Source organism: Macaca fascicularis, chromosome 12, assembly GCF_037993035.2.
Source record: "Macaca fascicularis isolate 582-1 chromosome 12, T2T-MFA8v1.1".
NCBI classification, from domain to species: domain Eukaryota; kingdom Metazoa; phylum Chordata; class Mammalia; order Primates; family Cercopithecidae; genus Macaca; species Macaca fascicularis.
Window position 1 is genome coordinate 93,958,840 of NC_088386.1, and position 16,389 is coordinate 93,975,228.

Consider the following 16,389-nt stretch of genomic DNA (forward strand, 5'->3'; position numbering starts at 1 on the left):
AAATAAGTATTCATAGAGATCTATGGGCATAAATAACAAAACAACTTGCATCAGAGTGTAGTGGAATTTAAGTGCTGGAGAGGTTATATGGGATCAAAGAGGAAAGATAGCAATAAAGTCAGCCAAGGTACATTTCTGTATCTACTAAGTTATCTTAACATTTTAAAGGATTGGAACTGTGAGGAATGAACTAATTGATGGATTTTTGGAAAACAGAAATGTAGAAAACACAATTACACTGGAAAGTGTTGAACATTTTAAATACCTGAAATTCTAAATGCTTAACTACATACTTATAATACAAATTGCCATGAACGTTACTTATGATTATGGTAGAAATTACCTTAGAACATATTACTGTCTTCCTTGTACCTTGAATAACTATCTTAAGCACTCAAATAGAAGTCAGGTAATATATTAGCTCATCTCATTGGTGGACTTTACTGGTCAAGTATCTTAGATAATATTAAGCAAAGAACCAAAGTGACTTATAGCAGAGTTTCTTGGTGCTATTGACGTTTCGGACCATGTAACTTTGTGGTGGGGGTATCCTATGCATTGTAGGATGTTTAGCAGCATCCCTGGTCTCTACTCACTAGATGTCACTTATACCTCTCAGTTGTGACAACCAAAAATATTCCTAGATATTGACAAATGTCCTCTGGAGGGAAAAAATCATCCTCGTTTGAGAGTTACTGCTCCACAGTGACAACCTTCAGCTTTCATGACTCAGAATTCCAAAATTTCTAGGTTATTAAAATTAGAGATATTATATTATAAAGAATAAATGTGTAGACATTTAAATGCTTTGCATTGCCAACATTTTGCATTTAACTCTTACTCTTTTTTTCTTTGGTTTTGTTAGGAAGGTGCACTATTCTCTCTATGGTTAGACAAGGTACTTCTGAGGGACTAGGTTGTATGTCTTTTTGTCTTGTAGCTCTGCAGTCTTACATTTTCATCTACCTTCTGTGTTTTAATATACGTTCTCAGGTGCCTCCCAAAGTAGATAGAAATTGTGAGTGCTAGTGAGATAGCCATGCTTGGCTGTCTCACGAGCACTTTGAAATGATTTTGTCCCATCCAAATTCATCCACATCTGCATCTGCATCTACCTCTGACCTCCTCTGTTTTTTCTCCCTCGACTGATTGATTGATTGATTGTTGTTGCTAGCTCACTGTCTTCCATATACCCAGGTACCTCTTAGGGTCAAATTTATTTCCTTGTAAGTCCACAGCCTCTCCCTAATTATTCATTTGAACAACACTCTCTCTAAGAAACGCCCCTCCCCACTTCAGACTTTTCTGGGGCAAATATTATTACCTTCCACCTGCCCTTCCTGCCTCTGGTCTTTCTATGTAAGGTACATTTTATTCTGTTACATTAATATCCCTGAAGCATTCCCATCCCAACAAATTTTTTACCCTTCTAGGGACTAACTCTTATTTCTTCAATCCTATATCTTACCACCAGAACTAAAAATAATTTCTCTGTATCCTGCACTTCTTTAGGACTTCATCTCTTAATTTCTTCAAATAGTGTCCTTTGATCTAAACCTTTTTTTGGTGTGTGTTTTTGATAATTTAGACTAACATTTGAAAAAGAAACACATATCCCCTTTAATGTTCAGCGTATATACAGGAACCTGAGAATCTAGAACTTAAGTACTCTAAAGTTACTTTAAAGATTATTTTAAAGAACTACAATATGCAGATGGTTATAAAATACTTTACATGGAATTCATGCATCCCTGATGTTGATACTGTTTATTTTGCTTCTTGGAATTTAACATACAGCAGCCTTCTTTACCTCCTCATCTTATGGTGGGACATGAATATGTAAATGTAGTTTCCATATTTAAAAAAATTGTGCGTAAGTCTTAATCTGCATTCCACTTCAGTGGGTCTTACAAATACTTGCTTAAGAGAGGCTGACTCTACAAAGGTCAGATAGGGTGGTAACATAGAGAATGAGAGAGAGACATGATTATTTAGTGGCACTTATTGCCACAGGCACTGGTCCATTTATTGGAGTAGAGTGAGCACATATTGAACATGTTGTTTGCCATCAAGAATGCTGAGCAGTTCCATGGGAGAAGGTCTTGGCTTGAGCCCAGGTTGATAGTAAATGTAGGCCAATACTAGTTGATGTCTGTTTGATGGTCTGTATGAAATGAGTTGGTGGTCTCAGTCCAGTTATTAGAAGACAGGTGTCTACATCTCAGAACATCATGACAATTGGCACTAATTGGCATCTTTGTTGGGAATCTCAGCAGAGAAGCAGAGGAATAAATGGGGGAAAAGGAAAAGCTGTTGTTACCCAAGATAAAGAAGTCTTTGGGGATATAAGCAGAAAATAATTATGTACTGCTCAAAGAATAGTATTTTCAGAAGATGACATTTCCAACATTGACAGGACTTTTTTCAGTTATTTGTCCATCATCTGTCTCTTACCTTCCTTTCCATTCCCACATCTTCTTGCATTTTGGAACTGGACATTTGGTCCCACTTTCTCCTTTCTTATCTCAGGGAACATGTTATGGGATGAAAACCTCTGCTTGGGTATCTACTATATTCTTTCATCAATTCAACCTCAGACTTCATGTTCCTGGTTTCTCCCAGGACTTATGATACCTCAGTTTTCATGCACATAGAAGAGCTGAGCATGTTGGTTCAATTGTTACCTGTTAATGAATTTTTCTTCTGTGCTGTACTTTACTTGGTGATACTGGGATACACGTCTCTTACACTCTGCTGTCTCCCTCACTGTTCTGAGCTTTCTGGGGTAGGACCCTTGCTTGATTCATTTTAACATTCCCGCAGTGCACATATCAGGTACTCAGTAAATGAATGAAAGAAACAATGAATAAATGAATGAATGCATTCTTAGCCTTTGGAGACACATACCCATATCTAGGAGTGAAGTGAAAAGTAAATATGAAAGAGACCGAGTCTAAGAGACAGAGTGGCAGGAATTCATCATTCTCTTCTACTTGGTGCCTTTGACATTCTCCCACTCTCATTTTGAATGGTTGCTTAGTGTTCTAATCTATGCAAGCCATCTTATACAATTGCTTTGTAATCGGCATAATTCAGCTTTCTAGCTGAGGAGCCTGCTCCGATGTGTGTCTATAAGGAGGATTCCGTGTTCTCTGTTAGAGTTTATAATTTCACCACTGCTATATCCAGTGTTTTTCATTGCATGTGAAATAATAATGTAATGAATGTGATTTTGATTATTTTAACCAATAAAATTATTTAACACAAAGGGGAGAATTTCTTAAACACAAGAAACCACGACTACATTTTGGCACTGCAAATAAATATATTAGAACTGTTTTGCTTATGTCTATTAGAACTGGGTAAATGTTTCTGAGTGTTTTGTTATTCTTAAAATATAATTTATTATTAAAATGTGAAACAGTACAATTTTTAAAACCATAAACCAAAAATAGCTGTCAAAATGTGTCCAAATGAGAGCTTTGATTCTCATTTTGATTATTTAATTGAATAGATCTACCAACATTTGATATAGGACTATTAAATATAGCAAATGGTGAATATAAATTAGTATATATTGATAAAATATGTGATAAAGCACATAGACAATACAATTTTTAAATTATAAAATTATTTGTTATGACTAGTAAAATGGTTTCCCTTTTTCTATATCTGTGAACTTTAACTAGAATATTTCCCTATTTTTTTGATAAAAAGTGTGTCACATGAACATTGATTAGAAACAACTTTACAAACGTGACAATTTTTATGTCAAGATATGATTCCTAAGTTCAACATTACTTGTTTTTTTTGAACATTAGACTGCCAAATAAACAGCAAATTTTTACAAATCCTTTCAGTATTAGAACCAAATAACCCTTGTATTAGTTGTCAAGAGTGTGCCATGTATTACTGGGAATCACCATTGCAGAGTATTTATAAAAGGAAGGACAAAACCAGATACTCAGGTTTGTGACATAGGATCATGCACATTGGAAATCAAGAGAAATCAGTTCAGATATTGCAATATTTAATAGCAGAACAAGAAACACAGAGCTACCATTGCACTTATTCATTCTTTAATTTCTTAGGTAATTTAAAATATTTTGAATTTTTCAAGTATCAACTACATGGTACATGTTAGGTAGGATTTTTACCAAGATTACAGCTTAGGGCAGCATTCACGTGCAGATCAGTGCTCTTAGGTAATGCAGACCAGTTTCAAGCAGTCAGTTTCTGCTAAGCACTTACTAAAAATTATTTTCGGTAAAGCAAATGACATTTCAAACCCAATGTAGAGTTTCTATTAACAATAAGCAATTTGTGAGCTGATCAATGTGGATTCACTATCTAAGGCATGTCAGTGTGTTATGCTTTCATGCCTCTTGATACCATCACTGGAAAACTCTTTGGATTTATTTCCTTGATGTTCATTGCAACAGTCTCTAGAAAGCATAGCTTATGGAATGGTTTTAAATTTCATCCTTTAATTCGGTTTATGGGCCCTCACCTTCAAAGTTTTTACATTCCCTTAAGACATATTTGTGCTCACCTTTCTTTTTTGATAGAGTTGCAATTAGTCCTGGGGAGCAGTTGTTTCCAATTAACCAGGAGGAGAAAATCACCACTGAAGTTTTATAACAAATCATTAGGCTTTCTGATATCAGACCAGTGTATTATGAATTTTTGTAATAAAAATCTGTTACATATTGTTAAAAACAATTCTGCCCATTCTTATTTATTTATGATCATTACATTTTAGTACTTACTGGCATTTCCTGAGAAGATAAATATTTTGGTGTTTTTGAGCTTCCCAGAGGGATAGAATTTTTACCATGCACATATACACCATTTTCCTGGAGCTCATTTTATGTCACACAAACAATAAAATGCAAAATACCAAATACTCATTCTCACACTGTGGCTTGCACTGAATGGTCACAGCATTAATTTAAGCTAACACATTTTTCATAAAGGAAATCAAAGTTTTTTTTTTTTTACAAAAGACAAGATAACTATTTTAATGAAACAAGTATCTTATTCATCTCACAATCATGGTATAGTTTTGAATAGTGGTGGTCTCTGCCTCTGTTACTTTTTTTTTTTTTAAAATAGATGTATTATGAAACAAAAGTTTTGGTTCCTAACATCTAAAACTAAAATATTTAATTTTTTGTCTGATTCCCTTTCTATATGACAAATAGTTCATTGTAGATACCAGTAAATATATCTAAATAGTAAGAATGTGCTAACACTTACCTTTGGTAATGATAGACTCTTTAAAGAGGAGAAAAATGAAAACTGCTATTTAGTAGCTTTTGATAAGATGCTGCAGTATATAGAGAGATCGCCTGTAGGTTCTTTTTGTATAGTTTAAAACATACCCCCTACCCCTCCACACACAGATGTAGACAATATACATTTGTTTTATAGCCCACGTTGATATTAATGGAACTTATGTAAGCATATCCAGGTCTAAAAGGTGGGCCCTAAGGGCTTTAAAAGATTCTGCTAAAGCTGAGAAGGGAAGCTAATGTTTCCTTGATTTTAGAAGTCAGGTCGACTCTTACAGTGCAAAAAGCCAGCATCATGTAATGAAAATATATCAGTAAATTTCATCCATAGGCATGTATTTTTCATGTTCAGACTTCAGGTAAACACTGAACAACCTTTCGTTGAAGAAGATGGGCGAATACTGTAATTTTTGGAGAAAGTCATTAAGTAGGTTAAATAATTCCTTTGCTATTTGGGAACCAGATAAACAAGTTTCTGTAGAGCCCTTTATATAGTGTGTGTATCTCCCTTCGTCTGTGTGTTAGTGTGTTCTGGGGAAGGGGGTGAAAAACAGAGTAGCAGGAGTTGTAAATCAGCAGTTTGTGCAATATGCCTATATGATGAAAAAATTTATGTAGAATATTACACTGTTGTTTTTCAGATATATTTCCCTCCAGATGCAACAAAAAAGTTTTCTTGATGTCTAATCAAGCAATGCTGTTTCTTCAGATTTGAAGAACTCAAAGTTTTTTTATTCTTCTTCATTTAAGTATTATTTTTTAATTGCAGCATATTAAACATAAAATCTGGTACAATCTTTAAAAATAAATAGGACCTAACTATAAATGGGCCCTGTTGTGTTTTTATCTTTGACAAGCAAGTAATTGCTTCTCAAATTTATCAGTTTGTTTATGCAAAAACCATTTACCAAGCCTAGCTCAAAAGCATCAATTTCATCATTATCATCTTATTAATTTAGCCAAGCTATAACACAGCTGATTATTCCTGAGTAATATCCTCTGCAGCACATCATGTGTGGCAAAACCATCTGTACAGTACCTATTTAATAAATAAACCCTCGGCTAAATGTCTCTGTTTATTGAGAACTAATGTTTATAGAAAATATAATGGAACTCAATAAATAACTCAGCTTCATCAACCTGCATATGAATCAGTGCGAAGAACGCTGACATCATCACCTTTCAAGTACCAGAGAAAGCAAAATTACCCAAAAGAGCTATAGAGTCAATATTAAGGCATTAAAACTGCAATGAAGGCATATTAATGCTTAAAACTTCATTGTTGGCAGTGGAATTGGCACAATGGACATATTTTATAACTCCAGGAATACTTAGGCTTTATGGCTGCTTCTTTGTTGACTGCCTTGCACTTAATGTAGTTTTCCACTTTAAATAAAAAAAAACCCTCAAGATCTTAAAAAAAAAAAAACCAAGAAAATTGCTGATTCTAAGCATTCATTTTTAAAATAATGCAAACTGCTGATTCCAATTGTTCAGATTTAAGGAAAAAAAAAGCCAACTTCTTTAACTCCATGCTTCCTGAATTCATATTGGTAGCAACTAGATATTTTGTGGCAAAGGCTTTTTAAAAGTCACAAGTATTTTTTAAAAGAGATTATTCTGAGTAACATCATTAGTACTGAGAATGTGAGAATGATTTAGTCATTTTGCAAAGAAAAGTCAGCTTAGATTTTGAACCATTAGTAATATTCATGCCCAGTATATAAAAGTGCACAATTATTTAACATATTCACACTGATTCTCATCACCACACTATTTTAAAAATTTGCGTTAACAACTTGAATTTTTAAGCTAGTAAGAATCCAGTGAAGCAAAGTGGATTATTTTGAAATAGATAATGAAAATGGATCCATTGGTTACAACCTTTTTCAAAAGTCTATCTGTCCTCATTTTACTTTCCAGAAACAAAAGTTCATTGAAAGAGAAAAAACATTGTCCTTATTCAAATCCAAGGAATGGACCTTATTGATTTTCGAAAGCAACTCTATTTTTGTGCATCAGCATGGCCCATTTCCACCTGGCAGCTTACTTGGCATGTAGCTTAAACTCTTCCCTTCTTCCAGTGCCCACAGGACTTTAGATTTTTACTGAGGTCCTACCTGTTATAATTCAAAATCTAGGGACTTAGCAGATGCTGACCTGTTGCTAAAGACATGTGGGCTTATTCTCCAGGCCCGGTTGCTACTTCTACTCATGCAGTTCTGAAACCCACCTGGCTCACTCTTCTAGGTGAAGATGGATATGTTCGCATTTTGAAGACATTTTTTTTAAGGCCACAAGATCTTTGTAAAGTTACAGTCAGGGAAAAGAGTTGTGAATATACCTTTCCAATGTTAATCTAAAGGCAGGGTGTTGTTTTGTTTTTGTTTTTGCTGCTTTTCAAAACATTTATTACAATGTCTTATGAGAGAAGGGGGCAAAGTGTGACAACCCAAGAGGGTAACCCCTTGTTACCCTGTAATCTGTAAACATCAGCTCGTTTTTGCCTAGATGCTGGATTCATTATGCTAGATGTACAGTTGTGTGTGTGTGTGTTTTTTTAGTGTTTCAATTTATGCAGTGGGCTCTGTGGTTTGTACAGAGACTACCCATTCTCCAACCCCAGGAAGGGTTGAGTGGTAATCCTAACAGAATCTTCATACCTCCTAAATTAGGCAAATGCCTCAAACAAAATGAATGCCACATCAAAAGAGCAGAAAGATAGTGAAATGCTGCCAGTAATTGCCTTTTGGGGCAACTCAGCTTAAACAACTTAAAGCTTGCAAACGCTGAACCCACACTACCCAGAAGAATACTTTTGTCCGAGGGTTTAAATTGCAAGCTAGGAAGCCAACAACTCTGAAATCCCTGCTTGGGAGCCAGAGCACGCAGTGTGCCTTTGACATATGTCTATAAGGAAACCTGTGTCTGGCACGTCAGCAGTTTTGAATAGCTAGGGTTTGGTGACCAAAGTCAACACCCCACATATTTTGTCACAATCAGTCCCAGATCAGCAAAAAGTCTGTTGGATTGACTAACTGGGTACATCTACTTAAGATGACCTGTGGTTTAAAAGAGGAGAAAGAAAAGAATGCTAGCCAATGCTCTGCATGCTGTCAAGTGGCCTATGCCCAGAGGACTCCTGAGACTAAGCAAAGTAAATTTTTATCTATTTGTTCTGAGTCTAATTCAGTGTCTAGCCTCCCATTGTGTAATCCATAAAGTCATTTTCATCCCATTTTAAGAAATCAATTTTAGATATTTCTGATGAGGGGTGATGTCAGACCTTACCATTTTGAGGCAAGAAATCAAAATACCAATTCCAGTCATCCACCCTGAGATGGGTAACAGGGGGCAAGTGCATCTCTGCTGTATGTGGAAGACAGAGAGTATGTCTCCCATAAAATGTGAGTGATTTGGATATATTTGAATGCACTGGCCTAACATAGCTCTTAAATCCACTTTGGTCTAGTCCTTAGGACTCGTTAATGGAGTAGTAATTTAGTTGATATCTGTCAAGGACCAATGCTAGGGGCCACTGAATGTGACAGACCACGGTTCAAAGTTATAATGCCAAAGCCAAAGATGCAAAGATCGGCCTTTTCTATAGGCTGGCCACAGTCTTGGAGAAATCTGGGAATTGGTAAATCTGATGTATATCTGTGGAAAATTCCTGGTTTGAGAAAGGAGAAAAATTATGAAGTAGGTGGCACATTTTTTACTTTCTTGCATTCCATGGTGGTAGCAACTTTATAAATAATAGAAAAATTTATAGTTTCAAAGGCAACATTGCAATAAATACCAATAAGAAGATGGTAATATAATTGGATGATCTAAGGCACAGTAAATATATATTCATCTGTTCATTCATCTAATCATGCAACAATATTTATCAGGTGCCTACATTGTGCTAGGCATTGGGATACTATAGTGAACATAAAGAGATACTGTCCTAGTTTCACAGATGGCACGATCTGGTGAGGAATTGAAAGGTTATAGAAATAAATGCAAAATTCAACTGTGAGAAAGAATATGAGGAACAGATGCAAGATGGAGGTGTTGAGAACATTTCCAGCAAAGAAAATAGCCCCTTAAAACAACCACAGTGGTAAAGGAGTCCATGGTGCACTCAGAGAACTGAAAGAATAGTGTGAATGAACAGCAAGAGAAATCTGGCGCAAGGTGAACCTGGAAAACGTGGCAGGGTTTGATGTTAAGAATTTAACATCTTTACAGCAATGTTAAAGTTCATCCATATTATCCACAGCTTTACTGTTCACTGGAGAATTTATTACTGAGTCCCATGACAGAAAATATTTGCCATCAGCTGATACTAAAATATTATTCACTTCTTCAACTGATATTTTATTGAACACCTATGCCATGCAAGGAACGGACATTGTTAATATCGTGTTGATGCACGATGGTCCATGCTGTCATGAAATTTTCATTCTAAGATAATTTTTTGTTTTTCAGTGACAGGGCCTCACTCTGTTGCCCAGGCTGGAGTGCAGCGATGTGATCGTAGCTCACTGTACCCTCAAACCCCTGTGTTCAAGTGACCCTCCTGCTGGAGCCTCCTGCATATCTAGGACTGTAGGCATGTGCCACCACACCCCACTAATTTTTTAAAATTTTTTGGTAGAGATGGGGTCTCACTACTTTGCCCAGGCTGGGTTCGAACTCCTGGCCTTAAGTGACCCTCCCACCTCCGCCTCCCAAAGTGCTGGGATTACAGGCATGAGCTACTGTGCCCTCCCAGAAAAGATAAACTTTGAATACAGGTGTAACAAGTGTTATAAAAGAGAGAGTGCAGGGTTTATGACAGGGGAGTCATTTCGATGGTGTGAGTTGGGGATGCCACCCTACAGAAGTGATTTAAGCTGACGTGTGAAAGATATATTCTGGTTAGAATGTCCACTATCAACAGTGAGAAAGTGGTAGGAGGTAAAGAGAAAGAATGAAGGGCTTAAAGCCTTAGTGACTGTTTATAGCTAAATAGTGAAAACCAATATGATTTTGTTAAATGCTGGATGTGGCAATTGCCTTTTTGACATTTTTCCTGTGACCCTGCAGGACTACATGAGTTTTGAGGAGTGAGGACGTCTTTGTGAAACTGCTCATCACAACACACACAGTTTAACCTGGATTAGGTCCCTCAAACACACTGCCAGCCAGCAGTCACTCTGCCCCTTCAGCAGGGCTCGGTGGTAGGTATGAATGCTAAGACCTGAGAGCATGATCTTTTTTGATGAGCCTTTTTTTTTTTTTTTTTTTTTTTTGTCCTGGGATCCCAATTAAATCCATGTGCATTCTATCTCTGGGGTCAGGAGGATTACAGTTGGGGATGGAATCAGGCAGATAATTATGACTACTTCTCATTTACTCCTTGTTTCTCTTTTGGGGATACTCACATGGAAATACATAAGCTATTTTTCTTCCATTATCCTCCTGAGGAAAGAAGGAAAAGGAATGGGTTGGAAATCTTGGGATGAAGCAGAGAGAATTGTGGGCTGTACTGAGATGGTACTCTCTGGTTTATAGATTTCCAAAGTTTTCTAGTTCTCTTCACTGTTCTGACAAGGAGTAAGTAGCTCTGAAGCTCTCCATAATATCTGTTCCTCCTGAGTTGCAGCTCTTTTGTATCAGAGCTCGGACTAAAAACAATAGCTGTAGAAGGAGGTATTGGAATAAATGAAAATCAATCAAATACTGCAGAATCCTGAGCACTCTGCATCTGCAAGGCTCAGACACTACTGCACACCACGTAGGAGTTTGTCTTGTGTTCCACATCATCCTTTGAAAGGGAATAACTCTGCACTTCACATATGTACATGTTTATGGCCTAACATGTCTTAGGCCTTTGTCTTAACACATTACATCCATTGTTTCTGCTTTCTACTGGTTGAATGAAGAGATGGTTACATCAATGCATAGAGTACATTGATTGTGGCCCAGGTGATCAAAAGTCTTGAAAAAATAATTTTAAGAAAATGATGCATTTCATACGACCCCCCCCTTTTTTTTTTTTGACGTTCAAGAACTCTTAGTTTAGTAAAAGCTACTCAGTACTTTTAAGAGTTTTCCATTGCATTCAACTGTTCGCACTGCTGAACTGAGTGACACGGGTACCACTTTTCTTGTAGAAAGGAAAATATAAGATTTACAAATATTTTCTGTCATTTTTGATAACATGTACAACATAGTTTAGTTCAAGAAGGCATTTCTTACTTAATGCATTTTAAATTATTTGTGTTTACTTTTACTTCTTTCCTATAAATCTGTAGTCATTCTGGCAAGCTAAGTAATAGGCATCCTAGTGGTTACTTCTCATTAAAAGGGAAACACAAGTTTGACTCTAGGGAGAGGGCTTAGCTGAGAAGAGCCATTCCTTGTACAGTGACGGTCTTCACACAGTATGGTGATAAAAGCTCAGTGGAACTACTCTGGGTCATTCCTTTGTCATCATTTGGTGTCATTTTTGCTTCTTCATTTGCTGATAAAGCATATTTTCTAATGCCAAAGACTGATTACTCCTGCTATACCTGAATTACAAATACAAGGGCTGTATCAGTTGCTGTTGTTTCAGCATCAGCATAAGCCAGAGTAAGATACGTATCTAAAGATATTGCAGTAATTATCATTTATATAAAGAAAGTAGAACTTTGTTAGTGTCTCTGTGATTTAGAATTCAATGAAGAAAAGAGCTCCCAAGCTATAGAATTATTATTGCTTTTTAATAGCATCTGAGTAATTTTCACTTCTTTTCTTTGTCCTTTAACTGTAAGAAAATATCAAGTATATGTGTTCCTTGTGGGATAAATCTCACCTACATTTTTTTGTAATTTTTGCTTGCTTCTTTGGAATGTAAAAAGTCATTTAGAGAATGATCACCACCTAGTTGGTCAGAATGTTCTTAGGGTGATATAGTAAGTGCTGGCCATAGTTAACTTAATTAGCTGACAAACCATGAAACCTCTTGGTCACCTAGTCGAGGAGACATGGTATTAAACTACAGACCACTAATGCATATATCTGAGAACTATGTGAAAGCTTTTATTGACTAAAGGAAAGTTTACAGCACAGTCAAGAGGTCACCAGTGAAATTATATTACTTAATCCATTAAGTTACGTGTTTTTATAAATACTTTGTAAATATCTCTCTGGTTAGTGCTAAGGAAATCTCCAAGTTAATATTAAAAAAGTCACCAAGTTAATGGTTTTCAACCATATTATACCCAATTATCCATTACAAAAATATATTTTATGATGCCCTATATAGTAATCTTAAATGAAATTAACAGATAATACTTACCTACTTGTGAACATCATTGAAAGAGGATCTATGAGGTTGTAACTGTAATATATAAGAAATACAAAAGGGAAGTATATAAGGAGATACTATGTATGTAAGCTGTAAATGCTCTGACACTACTATTCTAGTAGATGGAAATACACACTATAATTCTAAATTGCCACTTCGGTATGGGATTATCCCTCCTGAGAACCATTCCAGCACTCAAGGGGTTTCCAGTGGTCTAGAAATTATGTCTCTTTTATTCTTGCTCCATATCAGTTCTAAACATGGCATTTGGCATGGAGTACATGCTCAATAAACACTTATACAATGAATGTTTAATGAGCAACAGAAACAAAACAAAACTTTCTCCTGCAAGAATTTATCTTCTGGTTAGAATGTCAGGTCAGTTCAGTAACACACAAAGCGAGGGTTCCTCGGTGCCCATGCATGCCCATGCATCCCATCCCACTGGGTGCGTGGTGCATGCTGTGGGGAACTTGAGCATGCGGGCAGCCACCCTGACCAGCTGTGAGCTGAGAAGGACTGCTACGGTCTCAGGTAATCCATGCAGGAGGCCAGTTATGCATCTCAACTACATTCTGCTCAGTGCACTTCTGTGCCAGGTCCAGGTCCAGGTGCAGGGGGCAGATAGGTTAATAAGGCCCTGTGCTCCTGAAGCTGCCATTTGAAGGCGTTTCCAACATCAGAATGTGTCAGAAGCCCTTCAGGGATGGTTAATGAATATTCCCAGGCCCCACCTCAGAGATTCCAATCTGCATTTTAACAAGTTTCAGAAATAAAGTATGATGTAAGTGGTTCGTAGACCTCACTTTAAGAAGCATCAAATGAGGTGGACAATAAACCTAAAATGTGTTCTTTATGAGAATTTTCAGTATTTGGGAAATGAATGGCAACCATGGGTGAATGTTGAGAATTCTTTTGAAAGGAAATTTCTTACATTCATTTTATAAATCAAGTGAATGCAAAAGATGAGAGTGTGTTTTTAAGACTTCATTTATAAGACTGATGCTGTTTGCAAGACATTATTGCTTTAATATTCATGTGATAGTAATAATGGTCTTGATTATAGGTGGCGCACTTATATTTGTTTTCTTTTGTTAATATTGCAGATGGAAAGGTAAATGGAAATATATTGAGAAGTATAAGATGGTGTAATAAGACAGCTTTTAAGTTTTCTAATATCTTATAACACCATCTTATACTAAGATTATTTCTAGGATTTTAAAAGAATCACCTTAAAATTTCTTTTTAAGAAACACCTTAGGATTAGCCAAAAGTGTTTATGGTTTATCTCCTTAGTTTAAGATTTTATTTTTATGTACCTTGTACCTTTTATGTACCTTGTCTGAAGTTTTTAACTGTAATCAAACTGTATGTATTAAAAACATACACTCTTATCTTTTGTGTTCACCTGATTTATAAAACGAATGTAAGAAATTTCCTTTCAAAAGAATTCTCAACATTCACCCATGGTGGCCATTCATTCCCCAAATACTGAAAATTCTCTCACAGAACATATTTTAGGTTTTTAACTGTAATCAAGTTTTAAACTGTAATCAAAATAAGAGTATATCTCATGATACTTGCCCTTTTAGTGGTATATATCTGACAATATTTTAAATATAGGTAGCTATCTTAGTTACAAACAGAGAAGCTTACATACCAAAGACTAATACTGGTTTTCTGACTATATATATTTGAATCCATTTTTAAAAAGGTAAATGGGTGAAAGCAGAATAAAAGACTTTCCAAGTTTTATTATGTATATTTAATAGCTCAACATAAGGGGGTAAATGGACAGTTACTCTGGTATAAAAAGACCTATAGCTGTGGATAATTTCATTACATCTCCCTCTAGGCAAGGTGACCCACCCCCACTGATGCCTCCACACATTCCCAGGCTTCATCCTTATGAAAACAAATCAACCAACCGACCAAAATAACCCTAATTTTGAATCACAGATCATTAGCATTACTTACAACCATATTCAAATTAATCACAAATTCACAAAAAAGCAATAAATTCATAGGTCAATTAATAGATTTGTCTACATGATGTCAAACAAGGGTTTTATTATTATTTCTGAACTGAATGTTTTCTTCTTTAAAAAAGTAGTTTCAATGCTATGAATACGTAGCTTTTTAAAAGTCAAATAATTTACAGGGCCACAAAGATTATAGTTTTCTTCTTTTAAAATTAGTAATTATCTTAGCACATACAAAGTAAACAAAATGAGAAAACAATTGTTCAGTTTATTGTCTTAAGCTTACAAATGATAAGAAGGCTGCCTTTTTATTCTTTGGAGTACTTCTATAGCTTATTAAGATAACAGAGGACTAGATGAATCTTTAGTGGGATACATATTTACAGAAAGTTTTCTAAAAAATGCTTTCTATGGAGGAAATCTTTTTGCTTAGATGTGCTATTTTGTGGGTATAAATTCAATTGGGAAGAGAGTATTCTGAACAAATCCTGATTTGTTCATTTGTTAAATTTGATTTCCTCATTTTTTAATTTTATATATGACCACTGAAAAACCACAAAACAAAAATTTGGTTTAATTTCCATTTAGACCTTTTCCAAGGAGACTCAGTAATACAAGTGAGCAAAGGTCACATTTTTGAAAGAAACTTCCTCTTTCTTATGTATTCTCAGAGTGTTGCCAACATTTATAAAGATGACCCAGCACATGTTATATTCAAATAGAAAAATGATTATAAACATCAACATGTGTAGATTTCCATAGACTTCCTGATGTTCACAGGATGTGAAATACTGAAAAAATGAGGTACTGTTACACACGCACAGGCACACACAAAGGACTCAAGCACAGCAGAGTAACGAGCAGTGGACAGTTGTGTATGGGACTGACTCAAACGAAACTGATAAAGTGAAAGTGTGTGAAGGCTATGCCTGGTGAGATCGGCCCATAGTTACACCACTTACAATAATAGGACACAGGCGAAGGTCCCTTCTGCCTCGTGTTGCACTGAGAGTCCAAGAAAGTTTGGCAAGTAGATCCTGAAGTCCTGTCCAGATAATCCAAAATCATCACCCATGGAGCTTAATTCTGAATTTCCGCCCCAGACGAAACTCCGATTAAATTCAATGAGTGTTTCTCATTTTAGAAAGTTGTGCATGTGCATGCCATATTCTTTTCTTAGATAAAAACATACCCACAGCTCCTTCCATACAAAACGAAACCAAACACATTTAGAACACATGTAAGCCATTTCTCTATGGGAAAGGCCATTTGTGGTTAACACAGAAAGTATTTATGGTTTCACTGTTAATTGTGGTTTCTTTGTATTAGCCAAAAAAGGTAGCATTTTTCATGTTAGAAACAGTATGAAAGCAATAGCCTTTCTAAAAAATATCCGCATTTTCTGGGACATGAGGAAGTAACTGAATTTATGATATCTTCTAAACGCCAAAGGAGTATATGCAACATAAAATTGTGTTTTCAATTTGAATAAAAGTTTATTCAAAATTATCTTAATTGTACTTTTGTACATTTCCACAAGATAAGACTGTATAATCGACATTGTATAATATTTAAGGCATTTGATTTTTTATTCATATTTGTTATCTAGGAATAATAACATTTATTTTGGAATCAAAGTGATTCTTGTAAATTAATTCCTTCTGAAAATTGTTAATTTTACAATGTGCACGTTTATAAATGTTGATTCATTTACCTAAATCAGTTGGCTGACTTGCCTAATTCCTTCCCTCTGTCTTCCTCTTTCTCTCTTCCTTCTTTCTGCTCCTCT

The 16,389-nt window shown here is 35.6% G+C and overlaps 1 long non-coding RNA gene across 6 annotated transcripts in view; it reads right to left on the reverse strand.

Annotated features, from left to right (window-relative positions):
- Positions 1-16,389, reverse strand: part of LOC102120992 (uncharacterized) — a 260,960-nt gene that overhangs the window by 14,455 nt on the left and 230,116 nt on the right. For 5 of the 6 annotated variants that reach the window (XR_012420976.1, XR_012420978.1, XR_006691111.2 and 2 more), the window contains one exon: positions 12,610-12,651. This is a non-coding gene — a long non-coding RNA (uncharacterized lncRNA). Of the gene's footprint in view, positions 1-17; positions 2,269-12,609; positions 12,652-16,389 lie in introns of those variants that run through there. The other variant, XR_012420977.1, reaches the window with a different exon arrangement.